The sequence below is a fragment of the Plecotus auritus genome (assembly GCF_963455305.1).
Source record: "Plecotus auritus genome assembly, chromosome: 1".
In the NCBI taxonomy this organism is placed as follows: domain Eukaryota; kingdom Metazoa; phylum Chordata; class Mammalia; order Chiroptera; family Vespertilionidae; genus Plecotus; species Plecotus auritus.
Genome location: NC_137770.1, coordinates 106,421,363 through 106,438,353, shown reverse-complemented (window position 1 = coordinate 106,438,353; position 16,991 = coordinate 106,421,363). Strand labels below are relative to the sequence as shown.

The 16,991-nt window shown below is 40.0% G+C and overlaps 1 protein-coding gene across 2 annotated transcripts in view; it reads left to right on the top strand.

Moving 5' to 3' along the window:
- Positions 1–4,011: 4,011 nt before the first annotated feature.
- Positions 4,012–16,991, top strand: part of ZNF438 (zinc finger protein 438) — a 192,616-nt gene continuing 179,636 nt past the window's right edge. Inside the window, exon 1 of one of the 2 annotated variants that reach the window (XM_080678246.1) lies at positions 4,012–4,140. The gene's annotated coding sequence lies outside the window, so the exon portion shown is untranslated. The remainder of the gene's footprint in view (positions 4,141–16,991) is intronic. The other variant, XM_080678247.1, reaches the window with a different exon arrangement.

The window sequence follows — 16,991 nt, the reverse complement described above, 5'->3', positions numbered from 1 at the left end:
TCACCTGAACCCAACATAAAGGAAACATAATAAATGACAATTTGTTAAATAGAGCAAATGACAGGTTGGATGACTACCATACACTTTTAGAGCTAGACAGAACTTATCTGGAATGAAACTCAGAGAAGTTGTGACTTTGTTTGCCCAGGCCAACAGGCCTTGGGGATGACCAACAGTTTCTGTTGACACAGGGATGACTTTGTCTCCTAGATTGCACCTACCTGTCACCCTGTCAGGACGATGGCATTTCTTTTTCAACTGAATTAAAGAAATTTGTCAAATGCTTTTTATGTGCCAGAAACTGTTTTAGGTGCTAAGGATACAAAATTGAGTAAACCAGTCTCTGTCTTCAAAGAGTTCATAGTTTAGTGGGGGGGAGAAAGAAGTATAAACAATTGTAATACAATATATTACTTGTTATTAAATCAAAGATGCCATCAATTAAAAGGTACACCATTATTTCTTGTACCTCTAAGAAAAAATTGTTTGAAGCTTAAGGATTTCACACAGTGCTCAGCAATGCTTTTGATCTAAGTAAGTGCTCAAGAAAGGTTTGCTATTATTAGCAGATGTATTAATGATAGAACTTAAACTTGAAGAAAGACTAGGTCTTTTCCAAGAGATAAGGTAGAAAACAGAATCCAAGGAGAAAGAACAGGCACAAACACCTAGCGGCCTGTTTCAGAAACATTCTTTCTGTCTGCTGTGCTGTAGTAGGTGAGGTTTTTTTCCCTTGGGAAACTGTCTTTTTTGACATCCTCTTCTTTCTCCTGGACTTTCCTCCCCTCCCTTCCAGTCCAACACACCCACAAAGTCAGCTTGATTTTTTTCAGATTTATACTCAAAAGCATGCACATGTACTCAATTATGAACTTGGCTCCTCTGAGCAATGATACTAGTTACTTGTCTTTCATTTCCCTCCTCACTCCCACATCCTATACCTCTTGTTGCTGGGAGAAGCTTTTGTCTAACATCTTTGATTTAAGAGGATTAATTGTTAGCCCCCAGTGCCTGTCAGGTTCTTTCAGGGGACTTAATGCAAATAAGGCTCCAGGTGGTCTCTCCTGATTTCCCAGAGTTCCCCAGGGGGGTAACACCCTATTAGGACATTCACTACAAATAACATTTGGTGAGCCTAACCCCTTTTGAGATTTGGAGAAGTCTCAAAAGTAGCCAGTTAATAACAGAATTGACCTTTGCAGTGTTTTGCTATGTTTTGCTGCATTGTCATTCAAAATGTTTTTCCTCCTAAAAGATTTTCTTCTCAGTATTATTTCAATTAACACAGTATCCCCCCACCCCTTTTTTAGAAATTAACTAGTATTTTGAGTAAGAAACCTAGCTGGACTTTGAATTTTAGTTCATTCATCCACTCATGCCTCCACACATATATACTGGGTACCTGCTTAGGGTAGGGTACTCAGCTATTAAGTAGAGGATTTAAGGTTGAACAAGACGAGCATTGTCCCTACTCTCATAGAGCATACAGTCTAGCAGAGGCAGAAATTAAAATAATTTTTGAGGCTGAGAGCAAAGGCAAATTAGAGAAAGCTTCTCTGAGGAAGTTCCTGTGGAGTAGAGACCAAAAGGGTGGGGAGAATAAGCTACATAACAGAATGAGGGCAGAGAAGTGATAAAATAAGATTTGAAATACTTTGCAAACCATGTAACAGCAGACATGTGTATGAGTGTGCATGTATATTATTAAACATACATCCCTCTGTAGCTATCCAATCTCTGTCCCAGGTCTTCTTTCCACCAAGCTCCCTAACTCAGCTCCTTTCTCAGAACAACCTCTCTTTTATTTTTCATAACTCTTGTTTTATGGATGTTTATTATATTATTAGGGTATTAGTAGGGTATTAGTAAACTATTGGGTTTGTGCTGGAGACAAGAGCCTTTCTGGATATAGGAGTCACCTGATTATTTTGTTGATTATTTGGGAAGACATCTCTTAGATCCTGGAGCTGAGAGGGGTGTGAGGAGGTTGTAAGTGGAATTTGGTTTCTCTTGGTTTTGATTCTGTAAGATGAAATATGCACAGAAGTCAGGCAAGGGAAGGTTATAATTGTATTAAAAATTTTTTTTGATTGAGATCCAGCTTTGAAATACATTAACATAGCAACCTAGACTATGCATACATTATTAAAACACTAGTTCCCTAAAATTTGTGTTTTGGAAAAAATTACCCTAATTACATGTGATACAATCTGATCTTTATATTTTGGATTCTGATTAGTGTTTCTCAGGGTGGCAATGTATTAATAGGTTACAAAACCAACTTAGTGGATCATGGTGTGCACCTAAAAAAATGAAATAGAAGCAGAATACGGAAAGAGACTGGAAAATAGTGAAGATTCCTCTATATTGTGGCCTTCCCTTTGTCCCTGGTGGAACACATTTTTGGTTTCTACTGGAGGCTGTGTTTCTTGGGTTTGTAAACTGTTCACCTGAATAAAGTTTCTCCTTTCACTGCACTCCAGATTGGGACTTCTGTTGGCATTGTATTGGTGGCAGCAACTTTTGATTCACAGGTATATCTAGACTCATTAAAAAAAATTCTCATTTTTGGGATGATATACTATAAACCTGTAAATAATGTAATTAACAATTTAAATTTAAAATTAAATTTAAATTTGTTGTTTTGCAAGGAAAATATATATTTTTTATATGTAGAATTTTTAAAAATTGCTAATTTTTCTAACTGCTCCACAGAACAAAACCTTATTATAAAGTTATCATGTAAAAACTTCACAAATTTCTTACATCAGTTGATAATGATCATTAAAATCTCATATGAAATTATATTAAGTAAAATGTACAAATACTCTTTAAAAATACAGAAACTTTAAAAAATTTTTGGTAGATCTTTTTCTGAATAATAGTTATTTTTAACTAATGTTAAAAGACTAACATTCCCATCATCATTCTTTCCTATGAAATTACTACACCGTTTTCAATAAGAGTGTAAAGGAACCATTGTTTCAGATTTATTTACAATGGATCTGCCTGGCAAAATTCCAGGTCTCACCTACCCATGTGTCGTGATTCCAAATAAGTTTTTAAAAGTGTCCTTGCTACCTTCAACTTAGGGTCTATTTTCAAGGCCTGTTTTTCCCACTTAATTTATTTTCTCCAAGACAGACTTGTCCCAGCCACTTTTTACTTTAACATGTATTATTTTTTCTGCTTAAGAGTACTCTAAGAATCCTACCAGCTAGAAATGACCTGTTAATACATTGTCACTTTTTGGAACCTACCTTTTTCCTTCTACTGAGCCATCTTTAAACCAGAACTCTTGTAAAATTGTAAGAGCAGAAATCTGGGGTTGGGCACACAAGATGTCGTCACATGGTGGGAGGTGGTGGAAAGTTGACACTGGCGAAGAAGTGTACATATTTGTTTACACGGATCAACTTTTATTAAATGTAATAGAGGATGAGCCCAAAAGGGGAATCCAGTAGGAGGGGAGAGGCTAAAATGTCTAAGGGAAAGGCTAGAGATGGAAAGGAGACAGGGCGAGGTAGCTGGCGCCCGCCCGCCCCGCGAGCACAAGCCTGCAAGGCGGACTCCGGGGCGGGGCCGAGTCGGGGCGGGGCCGGATGGAGCGAAGCCCCGGGCTGGGCGGGGCCGGGGGCGGGTCCATGGAGACCTGACACCTCTAGGCCAGAACGCGCAGGCACCCGACGAGAGCACAGGGTTGTTTCCACACGTGGAGAACTTTTAACGAACACGTGAGGAAAGGACAGCAGTGTCTGTGGAAAATCTGCCTCACAACTCTGGCGTCCTACCCAACCCCCTAACTAACAGCTGGTTTGCTGTGTTCCCGGGGGTCTTCGACCCCTTCTATTGATGTCCAAGCTGGGGGTCACACGCTTGCAGTGAAGCTCTCTCGAGCGGCCCCACCCTGGACATCCAGACCCGCGAAGCCCCCCCAGCAGGCGGCCTTGCAACGAGTCTGCGCCTGCGCCTGGAGCTCCAAGCCGGGGGCGGGGCCCTGAGGAAAGGGGCGTGCCTCTCGCCGGCGCGCTGGGGGCGGAGCCGTGGGACCAGTGTGGTCCTGTGACCTGCGGGTTGACCTTCCCGAACGCTGGGTCCCGTGACGTCACCTCGCCGTGACGCGCACGCTGTAGGAAAACTGTAAGTTTTGGAGGATTCCTGCAGCTACCCGGGCCTGCGGGGCTCTCCCTGCTGCTCGTCTTCCTGGTGTTGGTAGTGGCTGTGGGTTGTTAGATCCTGGTGCGACCACCGGGAGAGCCGCCGAACCTGGTTAAGGGACAGGTGCCTGCCTAGGCGGGAGCGCGCCCTCTGTGGTGGGAGGGCCAGGAGTGCCTGAGGCAAGGCCGCACTCCAATGGACAGCGCACCAACCTTTTCTTCTGGTGTCTATAAGGCTTTAAGAGCCTGGGGACGAGGTCACCCAAGGGCAAGATCCAAATAGGAGAGTCCCCCTTTTTCTTTATTGTTGAAGGGACTTTGATTCCTTTCAGCCCAGGAGTTTGACATTGTTAAGTTATCCAGGCTTCCTTTGCGATCCCAGAAGTTACCAAATCGCCAAACTCATTAATCAACAGAGCCAAATATCAACAGTACAACGATTGATTGAAATTTCTTTTGAGAGCCAAAAACCGACTTCTGCGCATGGGCCACGAAGTTTCCAATCGCACTGTACGTGTGTGCCCACACGTGGTATTTTGTGGAAGAGCCACACTCAAGGGCCAAAGAGCCGCATGTGGCTCGTGAGCCGCAGTTTGCCAACCACTGGCTTAAGACAATTTGTAAAAATACCCACTTGCTGCCTCAGTTTTCTTTTTGGGTAAAATGGCGGTGAAGCAGACTCTAGCCTTCCTAGTTGTCATTCCCACAGGAATGGGAATTGTGAGAGCACGTGAGGTAATACAAACATGTAATCTTGGAAGAAAGCTTATAAAGACAATTGGCTATTCTGAGAATGTACTGGCCAATGGCTATTTGACAAAGGTCTTGTAGATAGTGGCCTTTTTTGCAATTCTGCCTCCTCACCTTGCCCCCCACCCTAGTCTGATCCCAGACAACACTTGAGCCTGGTGGGTGGTCTGAACTATTATTGAATTTGGTGGAATGCGGATCAAGAAATAACTGGTACCATTATCACAATGATCTTGACAATTACGAGGTCCCCTTTGTCTGGGTTTTGCAAAGAAAGCTTTTAGAGTGTTGAAATTAATACTTTATGCTCAATACAAATATACTGTGAGTTTTAGGGATTTTGCTGTGTAAACTTAGAATATACCATCATTATATCTGACTCCTTGAATTTGTTGGCTTGCCAAGTGTTAATACATTATTAATGAGTTTGTACCATACTATAGTACTTCTTAAAGTCAGGAACAAGTATTTGACAGAAACTTTGAAGGGAAGAATATTGTACACACTTCAGGAGACTGAAAGGTCACATTTCTGTAAATTCAGTTTCAAGGGTATAATCTCCTTCCATCTAAGGAGGCTTAGAAAGCAGGGGTCCTTATATTTGTTCTATCAGTTATTAGCTCTGTGTCTAAAGACAAGTCACCCAAACTTGGAATTTTCTTCTCTCTCTAAGATGGGAGATGATGGTATATCTGCTGTTGCTTTTTCAAGGATCAAATGAGATCATAAATGTGAAAACTAAAGGCTATGTTTGTTATTGCTATTAAGAAATTTGCATTGGTCCCCAAGCCTGGAAAAGGGAAATAAGAGATGTGTGCATTCAAAGTCAGGTTCTGAGTCACAGCTAGAACTAGAGCAGCAAACAAGACACAATCTCCAACCTAGTGGAGCTCATGTTCCAGTGGGGAAATAGGCAACAAAGAATAAGTATATAATATTATTTCAAATAGTGATACATAAAGTGATATAAGCGAAGATAAGAGAAAAACAGACAGTGGGAGAACAGAACAGGTTATTTTAAGGTCTATCAGGGAAGGCCTTTCAAAGGAGGTGACAGCTGAGTCAATTGAAGTGGAGGAAGACCCTGAGGTAGGAACATTCCAGGGAGGAATAATAATAGCAGTAAACACTTATGTACAGCTTATATGTGAGGCACTCTTATAAACACAAAATTAAGTTATTACAACAACCTTATGAAATAAGTACTCATTACCATTTTTATAGATAAGGAAACTGACACAGAAAGATTAAGAATTTGCTCAAGGTTGTACAGCTAAAATGTGATGGAGACAGTATTTGAATTTGGGCAATCTGACCTCACAGTCCATGCTCCAATCAACAATACTGTACTGCCTCACAGTAGGAACAACAATGGAACAATGATCGGAGGTGGAAGCAACCCTGAGGTTCCAAGGCATTGCAAGGTAACAGTGTTGAGAACACAGCAAGGATAGGGGCAAGTGATGGCAGATGATGTTGGAGGGCCAGGCAGTCTATGGGGGCCTTTGTAGGCTGTGATGAGGTAAAGATGTTATTCTAAGAGTGGTGGGAAACCTTTGGAAGGTTTGTATTAAAGTAATAGCATCTGATTTCTGTTTTATTAGGTGGAATATTAATTCTAGGGTCATGGAGTGGGGAGTCTTGAAAATGGGAAGGTAGGAGACTATTGCTGTACCTGGTGGTGTCTTGGGCTAGGGGAGGTAGTTGGTAGAGATGGTAAGAATTAGTCAAATTCATGATATACTTTTGAAGGTAGAGGTGTGGACTTTCTAATGTGGGTTTCTCTAAAACCTAAAACTCTTAGGTTTTAGGCTGGAACAACTGGAAGGTAGTGCTGTTTATTGAGAAGGGAGAAAGGGGTTTGAAAAGGAAGTCATGATTTCTGTTTCGGACAAGTTTCAGATGCCTAGTGACACTAGTACTGGTGCTGCTAATAATAATAGTAAGCACTATGTAAGCACACACTGTGTAGTAGTCAGGGTTTTAAGCATTTTTACATATCAGTTAATTTAATCCTTGTAGCAGTTGTATGTCTCCATTTTACAAATGAGAAAATAGGCACAGAGAGGTTAAAAGTCACTTGCCGAAAGTCACCCAGTTTGTGAGTGATGGAGCTGGGATTCAAACCCAAGTAGTCTGTCTTCAGAGTCCATGCAGTTAATTTCTGTAACTACCTACATGTTAATATGTTGAGTAGGCAGTTGGGTATATGAATATAGAACTCAGGAGAATGGTCAGGGCTAGAGACACACATTTATATTCCTGAAGGGAAAGACTATGTTGTTTCTCATCTTAAGTCTTGGTTGGCAATAGGCAAAAAGAACCTAGGCGACGGGGCTGTGTTAACTGGTCACTAATTACTTGATTCTGTTCATGCAGCCAATATTCAATATCCCCTTTCCATGAAGTTCCATGAGAGTGAGATACATATCTCTTTTACTTCTCTACTTCTAGTCCCTAACCAGGGGTCCTCAAACTACGGCCCGCGGGCCACATGCGGCCCGCCGAGGACATTTATCTGACCCGCCGGGTGCTGCTGCCTGTCCTGCTTAGCAGCCAACTCGTCCCGGGCCCGCAGTGTGCATAGGAATTTGTTCATAGTTGTTTTTTTTAAACTATAGTCCGGCCCTCCAATGGTCTGAGGGACAGTGAACTGGACCCCTGTTTAAAAAGTTTGAGGACCCCTGCATCTAATGCCTGCCATGTAGTAGATGTTAGGGATGACTTTATATGCAGGACATTTGGATAAATTTTGGAGGTTAGAGATGAATAAAACAGCACTTTTCCTGGAGAAACTTAGTATGACAAAAAAACCTCTGGGAATAAAGCTAGAGTAGACTAACTGCATAAATGCATGATGATTAGTTCATTCTGGCCTTCTGTAGCCACCTCCACCCTATTTACTTACAGGATGGGGCATGAAAGGTTCAAAGGAGCAAAAGAATGCCTAAGCAATTGCAGAATGAACTTGAGGCTCTCCCAGCTTTTTTCAACAAAAGAATTCCTCAAAATCTTGCATATATTACTGTATTTGCATTACTTTTATTTGGCAGTGATAAAATTATTACCAAATGAAATATATTCTGATATTTGAATATCATTGTGGATTGATGAGTTTTTCCAGTTCTATTACCTCAGTGTTGACAGGGCTCATTAGTGAAATAAGGGAGTTGACTTGAAAAGCTGCAGCTTGCATAATAGAGGGTGATGGAGGGGCTGTGTGAAGTATTTAGTTAGGTTTCCACCAGTTTCAGTCTTTCACACCAAAGTTCCACATAATGAAATAAGTTTGAGTTCCTCTGATAATCATCTCTTTAAATATCTTATATGTGAACATTGTAAAATGTAGAAACTAGAACAATACACACAAAAATAAGTATCTTATTTCTGTAGATTTCTTTCAGGGTTTACTATACCTCAATTCATTTATCACAATTTTATTACTTCCTAACATGAGTATTTCAAATTTGAGCCATTAAAAGATTAGATAAAATTTCACTGTTATAGATTTCATGGTTAAATTCAGAGGTTTTTAAATTACAATATATAAAATTATATTTTATTTAGCTTTTTTGCTTCCAGTGGAAGTGTTGATTTGAATAAACAAATCCACCAGTAATTCTAAACAGGAACCTTCCACAAATATATTGTAGAGATGATGTACCATCTCATTTTGCAGTTCTGCTATTTTAAATCTGCTATTGTAGCTTCCCTAAATTTAATGGAGTTGAAATAATTAGCATTTCTTTTTTTAAATATATTTTTACTGATTTCAGAGAGGAAGGAGAGAGAGATAGAAACATCAATGATGAGAGAGAATCATTCATCGGCTGCCTCCTGCACACCCCCTACTGGGGATGGAGGCCACAACCCAGGCATGTGCCCTGGACCGGAATTGAGCCCAGGACCCTTCAGTCCCCAGGCCAATGCTCTGTCCACAGAGCCAAACCTGCTAGGGCCGATTAGCATTTCTTTATACCACAATTGTATTTAGCTTCCTTAAGAATATTATATATGGTATAAAGTAGAATTCAATCTTAAATGGCCTGTTGATTTCTAAGGCTTTGTCACTTTGTAAGTTCAGGCTCAGTGAGGGCAGGTTGATGGTTATTTTGTTGTTTCAGATAGCTCCCTGCAGTGCAGGAGTGATGGTAAGCCCTCCTATTGGAAGACAACAGAAGCCACGCTTTCTAACACTGAACCATATGAAATATAGCATCATATGAAATAGGAAAAATAACTTATAAAATAAAAGTTCCTTTGAAAATTCATATTACATAAACAAATTTAAAAACTACTACCTCATGTTAAGAGAACAAATGTAAATATATGGAAATTGTTTCTTAAGAAAACCATGCATCTAGCTCAATGATGCTATGTAGTATCACTAAATATAATTTTTAAAATTCCACTTCTTGTGGTTTCTTTTATTGTAGCTGGGTTCAATAGATCTTAAATCAGAGTCAGTGTCCAGAGTTTCCTTTCCATCTTGGAGCAGAGTCCAATTCAGCATCAGGCTAGCCTAATTTGTGTTCCCTGGTGCAGTCCATCAGTCCATTGCATGTGTGGACTGCAGTGCCACATGGCTATGGAGGAAATGCGGGTGAAGCCAATAGCGCAAGAGCAACAAGAGAGAGAACTCCTTTGTTTAGGAAATCGTGTATTCCCAAACTTTCATGACCCTGCAGTGGCCATGCCCATTCTGACCAACAATTTCTGTCCCTGGGTTTGACTGACAGACAAGTACCTTCCCTATGTCACTCCAGCTTTACTGAGCATGCATCAATCTTCCTTTTTTTGGATCCCTTTCCCTGATGTTTGTTTGTTTGTTTTTCAGGGAATTGGCCAGCGGTTCCCTGGGGAGTGCAGAATTGCAGCTTCCTGGTGAAGCTGCCCTAATGGCATGTGTATAATGTCTGGCCTTCCCTCTTTGCTCCTTTCCTATTATTAGTAACTAGTTAAGTACAGTGGTATCAATTCCCCCTTTAAAGAACTTAAGCCTTGCAATCTTACAAGGGTAAATGGCTGAAGGTCTTTATTTTTCTGTAACTGTTTTAGGCCATCAAGGGTTATAGACCCGTCTATTCCAAGGCTTAGAGGTACTCCCCTATTTGGTAGAGGAAGAGGGAGCAAAAGGGAAGGGAGTATTTATGAAGGTAAGAGGGGTTTTGCAAAGTTTAGGATAGTTTGATGTCTCTGGGAAGTGGAACAGGTGATGTTTAGAGGATTGGACAAGCTGGCATTGGACAAGCTGGCATTCTCGTATTCTAGAAATGACAAATTTGGCAAGAAGGTTAAAAGGCATAATTCAAAGATGAGGAGATTTATAGCAACTAAAGGACTGGTGGGAGGTCAAAACCTATGTGGTAGAGGGAAGAATTAATTTTACAGTGTTTTAGATTAGGATGGAGGAGTGGCTTCCCTGGAGTAGGTGTGTCACATTTGCCTTTTTTTAAAAAAATGTATTTTATTGATTTTTTTACAGAGAGGAAGGGAGAGGGATAGAGAGTTGGAAACATCAATGAGAGAGAAACATCGATCAGCTGCCTCCTGCACACCCCCTAATGGGGATGTGCCCGCAACCAAGGTTCATGCCCTTGACCAGAACTGAACCTGGGACCCTTCAGTCCGCAGGCTGACGCTCTATCCACTGAGCCAAACCCGTTAGGGCTGTTTTTTGTTTTTGTTTTGTTTTTTGTTTATTATATTTAACTTAAATTAAACTAAGGGAAATATTCTAAGATGTCCCTCATGAGAAATTGTGGGCCCTGTTTGTCTGAACCATTTGGGAGAAAAGGGAAAGCAGTTTTAAGTGAAGTCGATAGACCGTCCATATTTTATTGACTCAACCTTAAGTCCAAACCATTTAGTCTTATTTTAGGAGATGGTGATGCAGATGGCTTTTAAAGTGAGTCTTATATTGGTAATAATCAGGTAAATAAGGACATAAGCATATATTCTATGAAAATAGAAGGAAGAACATACAACAATGCGTACAGTAAATCATAAAACAGTTGAGAAGACTTTTAGATGCAAGGCTTTTCTTGGAATGAAATCAAGCAATGACAATCTGATAGATTTTTTCATATTTAGAACATCTCTTGTGATGTTATTAGGTGTTGAGATCTGTATGGTATATATAGACATAGTCTTAAAAGCAAAACTTTGAAGCCAGTTCATTGTATTGGAGTCCAATATTTATAATTGAGCATTGTAGTTTTTATTGACATGATTTTTCCCCTAAGATTATCCTTATTTTTAAAGAGACTGTATTAAGTTCAGTTTTATTTTGACCTGATTATTTGCATAAATACAACAAAAATAGTAATTGATTAAATAGATTATAAAGGCTTTTTAAAATCTGTTTTGCTTGAATCTTTTATAAGGAATTTTTAGATTGAGTTATAGTCAGTCCCTTAGGTCAGAGAAGCCAAGCCAGTTGTTATCAGGCTTTGCCTGTAATATTTGTAGGTTTGGGTAGTCCTCAAGTCCTTGAGGTCTTCAAAGATGTCTTGAGGTTTCTTTTTTGCCATTTTTTTTAGGAAAGCAATTTTTGTTCCTTAGTTGGAAAGATTGTCATGAACCACATGACTAAGCAAGTTGGTAGGCCATTTCTGCAATGGGCTTTTGATCGGCTTTGGAAAGTCAATCTCAGTGTCTTAAGGCTTTTTGGTGACATTCAGAGTCCAGGCATGTCTTTCTTAAACATGGTATTTCAGTCAAAGTCTTAGTTAAAAAGACCACAGGTGAAGACTTGTCTCATTGGATTTATGCAAAGAAACATATTGCCATGATTTATTAAGAATTACCAAATTCTGGAGGAATTAGTTAGGGAGAAAATGCTAAAAGTAAGCAATTACTATTTCCTAGATTGGCAAACATATTTCATAATTTTTAGAAACATAGGCTTTTTTATTGACATATCTATTGATACTTTAAGGGGCATACTTCCATGGAGACAGGTATTATATAGTGAAATTCACAGAATTTAGTAAATCACAGGTGAATTGAATTAGATTGATTGGCTCAGATAGTTTGGGTTAGATAAGACTTATTTCTCAGAATCTGTATTTCAATAGATGTCTTAGTTAAGAGTTCTTCTGGAGACCAGATATTAGCACTTTAAAGGCAGACAGTCTTTTCCATGAAAAACCCAGAATAAAATTCCTTGTCAGACGAGGCACTCTTGAGACAATGTGAATGGAGATTTTATTACATATTGACTTCAGAGAGAATAAAAACCTAAAAATTTTTTTTCTTTCGTCCTCTTGAGAGGGAGATATTATAGCTTAGGGAGGCATGAATGTATTTTATATTTCCTAGTTTTTCTATCATAGACCAGAATTTGTAGTGGCCTGTGACCCCTTGCCCCACATGCCATTCTGACATTCACATTTACCCACAATCTAAAGTCCCTTTCCACATGAGACAGAGACTTTTCCCCCAATAGTTCCAGTTGTCCAGGTGTGGGGTCTTTAATTTCATATGAGAGATTCTGATGGCCTTTGACTTTATTGTAGGCATTCATTCTTGTGTTTGTATATGTCTATTGTTTATTATTTGAGGTAGAAAAATTCTGTTTTTTAAAAATTGGCCTTTAATAATTGGGCTAGTAATTCATTGTTGTCTCTCATACTTCTAACAGTCTTGGTCTCTTAAGAGGCTTGACTGTGTGAGACAGTTTCCCCTAAGAAAGGGGGGAGTATTTTCTGTTAATTTGGCTGGACAGAGATTTAACACCCAGGCCCTGGGGTTAAATTCTGTTGTAGTCTGTTTTCAAGATTAGGTAACAAAAGTTTTTCTTTTCTTTGAATATTTGTACACTTGAGGCCTTTTTTTCCTATTATATTTGTGAATGAAGTATTAGTGACAATTAGTAATGTTTGCATGAAGTCAGAAACATAGTAGTTGTGTTTGTATCAGAAGTTAAAAAATATTTTTTGCCCTCAAGCAACATGACTTCCTTGTTCTTATTTTGCTTCCTCAAATGGAGCTCCTAATCAGTGTGCCCTCTTCCCCTCCTTGGCAGGGGATGGTAGGGTGGGGTGGGTGGGGGAAGGGTAGTGCCAGGCTGCTGGAGAAGGGGACATTACCAAGCAGCCTTCTGAAGGTTTGAGCCCATTCTGCTGCGGAAAGGGCAGTGAGAGGCAGAAGGGGAAACTGGAGGCAGAGGAAAGCAAGGGCTGGGCGGCCCTTAGTTTGGAGTAGCACTGGGCTGCAAGCCACTCCTTAAGCCCCCCTCCCTTCCCTGGGGTTCAGCACCAGGGATATGTGGTTTCAGGGACACTGAATAAGCTGTCAGAATGGAGCTGAGTAGTTGCCAGAGGAGAGTGACTCTCTGTGCCCAGGCTGCACACAGCTCTGCCAGGCACCATGGAGGAGGAAGCCTCTGAGTGCTGGGCTGAGCATGCAGCCGCTGTGAATAGGAAAAGGAGCAGGGGCACATCCCAAGTCTCCTATACTGGACACAGAATTCAGGAAATTGGCATTCAGTGTGCATGCATTTTCCTTTTGCCCATAACAATGGTGCAGAGGGAGTGCAGGTGCACCCACTCCAATGTTTGCTACAGCCCTAGCTCTGCCCCAGTTAAGGGCCATGACTGGACACCCCACACTCGGGAAGCCAGTCTGAACCAGCATCCAATGTAGCGCAAGGCAGAAAAAGGGAAGTGAGCTATTCGTACAAGAATCAGTATAGGGGGGAGAGAAAGAGATGAATTATAGAATTCCCAGTTATAGGGAAGTTAAATTTTATTTCTCACCATGGTCCATGCCATTTTCTTTTTTCTGTTGTTTTGCCCTTGGAGTCCTATAGGTCCGGAGGCTGCGGGTGAGCTTTCTGAGCTTCAGGAAAATGGCAGAGAAGGATACTTTTTTATTTCTTCTCCAGGTGTTTTTGTCCCAGATGTGTCACCATATGTTAATGAAGGGGAGAGGGTCTCCCAGGTGTGGACTTCTGAGACTCTCACAGGAGAACAAGTAATTTTTATTTCTGTGAAATTAAATCCCTGAGTTTCCAGAGTCCCATTTTCTGGAGACTAAACTTTAGTGACATATTAACCAAGTTGTTTCCCCCAAAAGAATACTCAAGAAGAAAATTCTAAAAGTATCAAGCAAAAAACATGTTGATGGAAGTGATAATTTAACCATAACTCCCTACTATGTCTATAATTCTTAAGATTTTACTATCCTACAAGCAGCATTCTTTACTTATTTTTTATATTGCAAAACTGCTAGGGTCAAGCTGCATTCTAAGCCATCAATATATATAGAGAGAAATGTGAGATAAATGTTGGAATACTAGAGGCCCGGTGCACGAAATTTGTACATGAGGGGGGGTACAATCACCCCAGCCTGCACCCTCTCCAATCTGGGACCCCTTGGGGGATGTCCGACTGCCAGTTTAGGCCCGATCCCTGGGATCGGGCCTAAACTGGCAGTCGGACATCCCTCTCACAATCCGGGACTGCTGGCTCCTAACTGCTCACCTGCCTGATCGCCCCTAACTGCCCCTCCCTTCCATCCTGATCACCCCTAACCACCTCTGCCTGCCGGCCTGGTTGCCCCTTACTGCCCCCCTGCTGGCCTGGTCACCCCTTACTGCCCCCCCCGCCAGCCTGGTCGCCCCTTACTGCCCCCCTGCCAGCCTGGTTGCCCCATGCAGCCTGCTGTTCAGTCGTTTGGTCATCCCTCACTAACCCCCCTGCCGGCCTTGTTGCCCCACACAGCCTGCTGTTCAGTTGTCCGACTGGTTGTTTCGGTTGTGATGGCCCCTGGCTTTTTATATATTAGGATTACTATGATTTTAGCTCAGAGGATCTCAACTGGGGATAACTGCTCCCCCGATTCACCCTGGGGACATTTGGCAATGACTGGCCACAATTTTGGTTGTCAAAACTGTGTGTGGGGGCACTGTTCCTGGCATCTACTTGGTAGGGCCCAGGGATGCTTCTAAATATCCTACAATGCACAGGATAACCCCAACAGCAAAAAAATTATCTAGTTCAAAATGTAAATACTACTAATGTTGAGAAATCTTGCAATGTCTAACCCCCTCCGCCCTTTTGAAATTGAGGCGGTGGTGTACTAGCCAACACCTGACTTGAATAAAAGATAAGTAAAACTGCTTTTTGTTTGTTGGAGAGCTGAGCTAATTTGGTTCATTTATTTCATGAAAAAATAATTCTTGTAGCTAAAAGTCTTGAATATTTTGGTTGCTAATGTATTTAGTTTTTTGTTTGTTTATAATTATGTATTTTTTTTCTTAGTAAATTTAATTTAATTTGGATATTATATAATCCTGGGTTGTAACAGGTTTGGTAGCCTGACTCCCCTGCATTTTTGTACATATTGAATTAATTATATCACAGTACACTGTTGTTTATATATTTCAAAAATACTTTTCACATTAATTTTCATATGTCATTGTCCTAAATGTATAGGGCATGCATTATCCTCACTACTTGACAGATGAGGAAACTTAGATTAAATGACTTGCCATATGTACTATAATGTGACAAAAGCAAATCTAGTTCTCAGAGGTCTTGGTGCTTCGACTATTTGTACAGTTAATAGTTACTGCTATCTTATTTAGTCTTCCTGACATTTCCTATGAAATGGGGTTATTATTCCTATTTTATAGATGAGGAAATTGGTTCAAAGATATTAAGTAACTTAGTAGGGTCACCCAATTCATAATGTAGTTTTGACTATTTTCTCTAAGCCTATGCTCCAGTTAGTTTTCTCTAATAAATAAATTTGACAGTTTCTGGATAAATTCTGCCTAACCTAACTAAATAGATCTCTTGACATTGTAGGGAAGGGAAACTTCTGTACCCTTTTTGGGTTGCTGGCTAGGCCTAAGAATTAAACTGATACAAGAGAGATTATCAGGAGAAAAGCACACGTTTTATTAAACTTTTACATGTATATGGTAGCCTTCACAAAAGAATAAAGTCCCAAAGAAGTGATCAGAGCAGGAAACATTCATATATTTTAGACAAAGAAACAATAAATTTGAAGAATTGAAAAGGAAAAGGGGTTTGGGCTAGGGATAATATATGGTGAAGAAGTAACTAGGAAGATATGGGTTAGTTTAACAAGACTTGTTTGTACAGATGTCTCTTCTCAATTACCTGTCTCTGGTGATAATATCTTCCTTCCTCCTGAAACAGGGAGGGTACCTTTGACATGGGAGTTTAGTGTCTTGCTTTCAGGAAGAAAAGAGGAGAATCAATGTCCTTGCACCTGCTATTTCTTAAGTACCTTTAATTCAAATAATATGTCAAAATGGCATATTTTAGGGAGACAGTCTAGTTTCCTTCAGTACCTACTTCATGTTGTCATTTGAATCAATTGGTAATTCAGTGTTTGTAATACTACTGTGATTGTACTTGAGTGGCAACTTCACTGACTTTTGATAAACTATAAGATAACACTATTTGCTATTTCAAATTTATTTTTTGAGAACACTAAGTCCAAAAGTAGTCCAAAGAGATGGCTCGTGGCTGTATTTGAGTATACATACTTGGGTGAGGCATCCCATCCAGCATCATTCATTTTGCCAGTCTGATAGATTTATATTTGGGATAGGACTCCCATTTATTCTGATTTTCTGATTAGAATTCATATTATTCTCTTTAGCCATTTTTATGTAAATTTAAGGCAGCTTCTCTTTTTATCCAGGCTGATATAAACCCCAGACTGACTTGACTTTAACAACAAACAAAATGATAACATAACAAAATGAAAGGTTTTTATTTTCCTTCCTGAAACATTTAGAGTTCATCTTACTATAAGTAATTACATCATTTTTGTAAGGTGGTAGGAACTGGTAATTGTCACTTATTTTCTAGATTGGAAATTTTAAGTAGAGACTATCAGTTTACCCAGTTAAACCAATTTCAGAGATAGGATTTAGAATTTAGGTTTTCAGATCTTACAAAATTAAGCCACACTGTCATTTTCATTAGATAAAAAAGAATACCTACTTAAATATTTGATCAGTTATCATTTTGTTCCAAGATACTTTATCATATTCAATTCTTGATGTAGTTGGAAATTTTAATATTTCATATAATACTT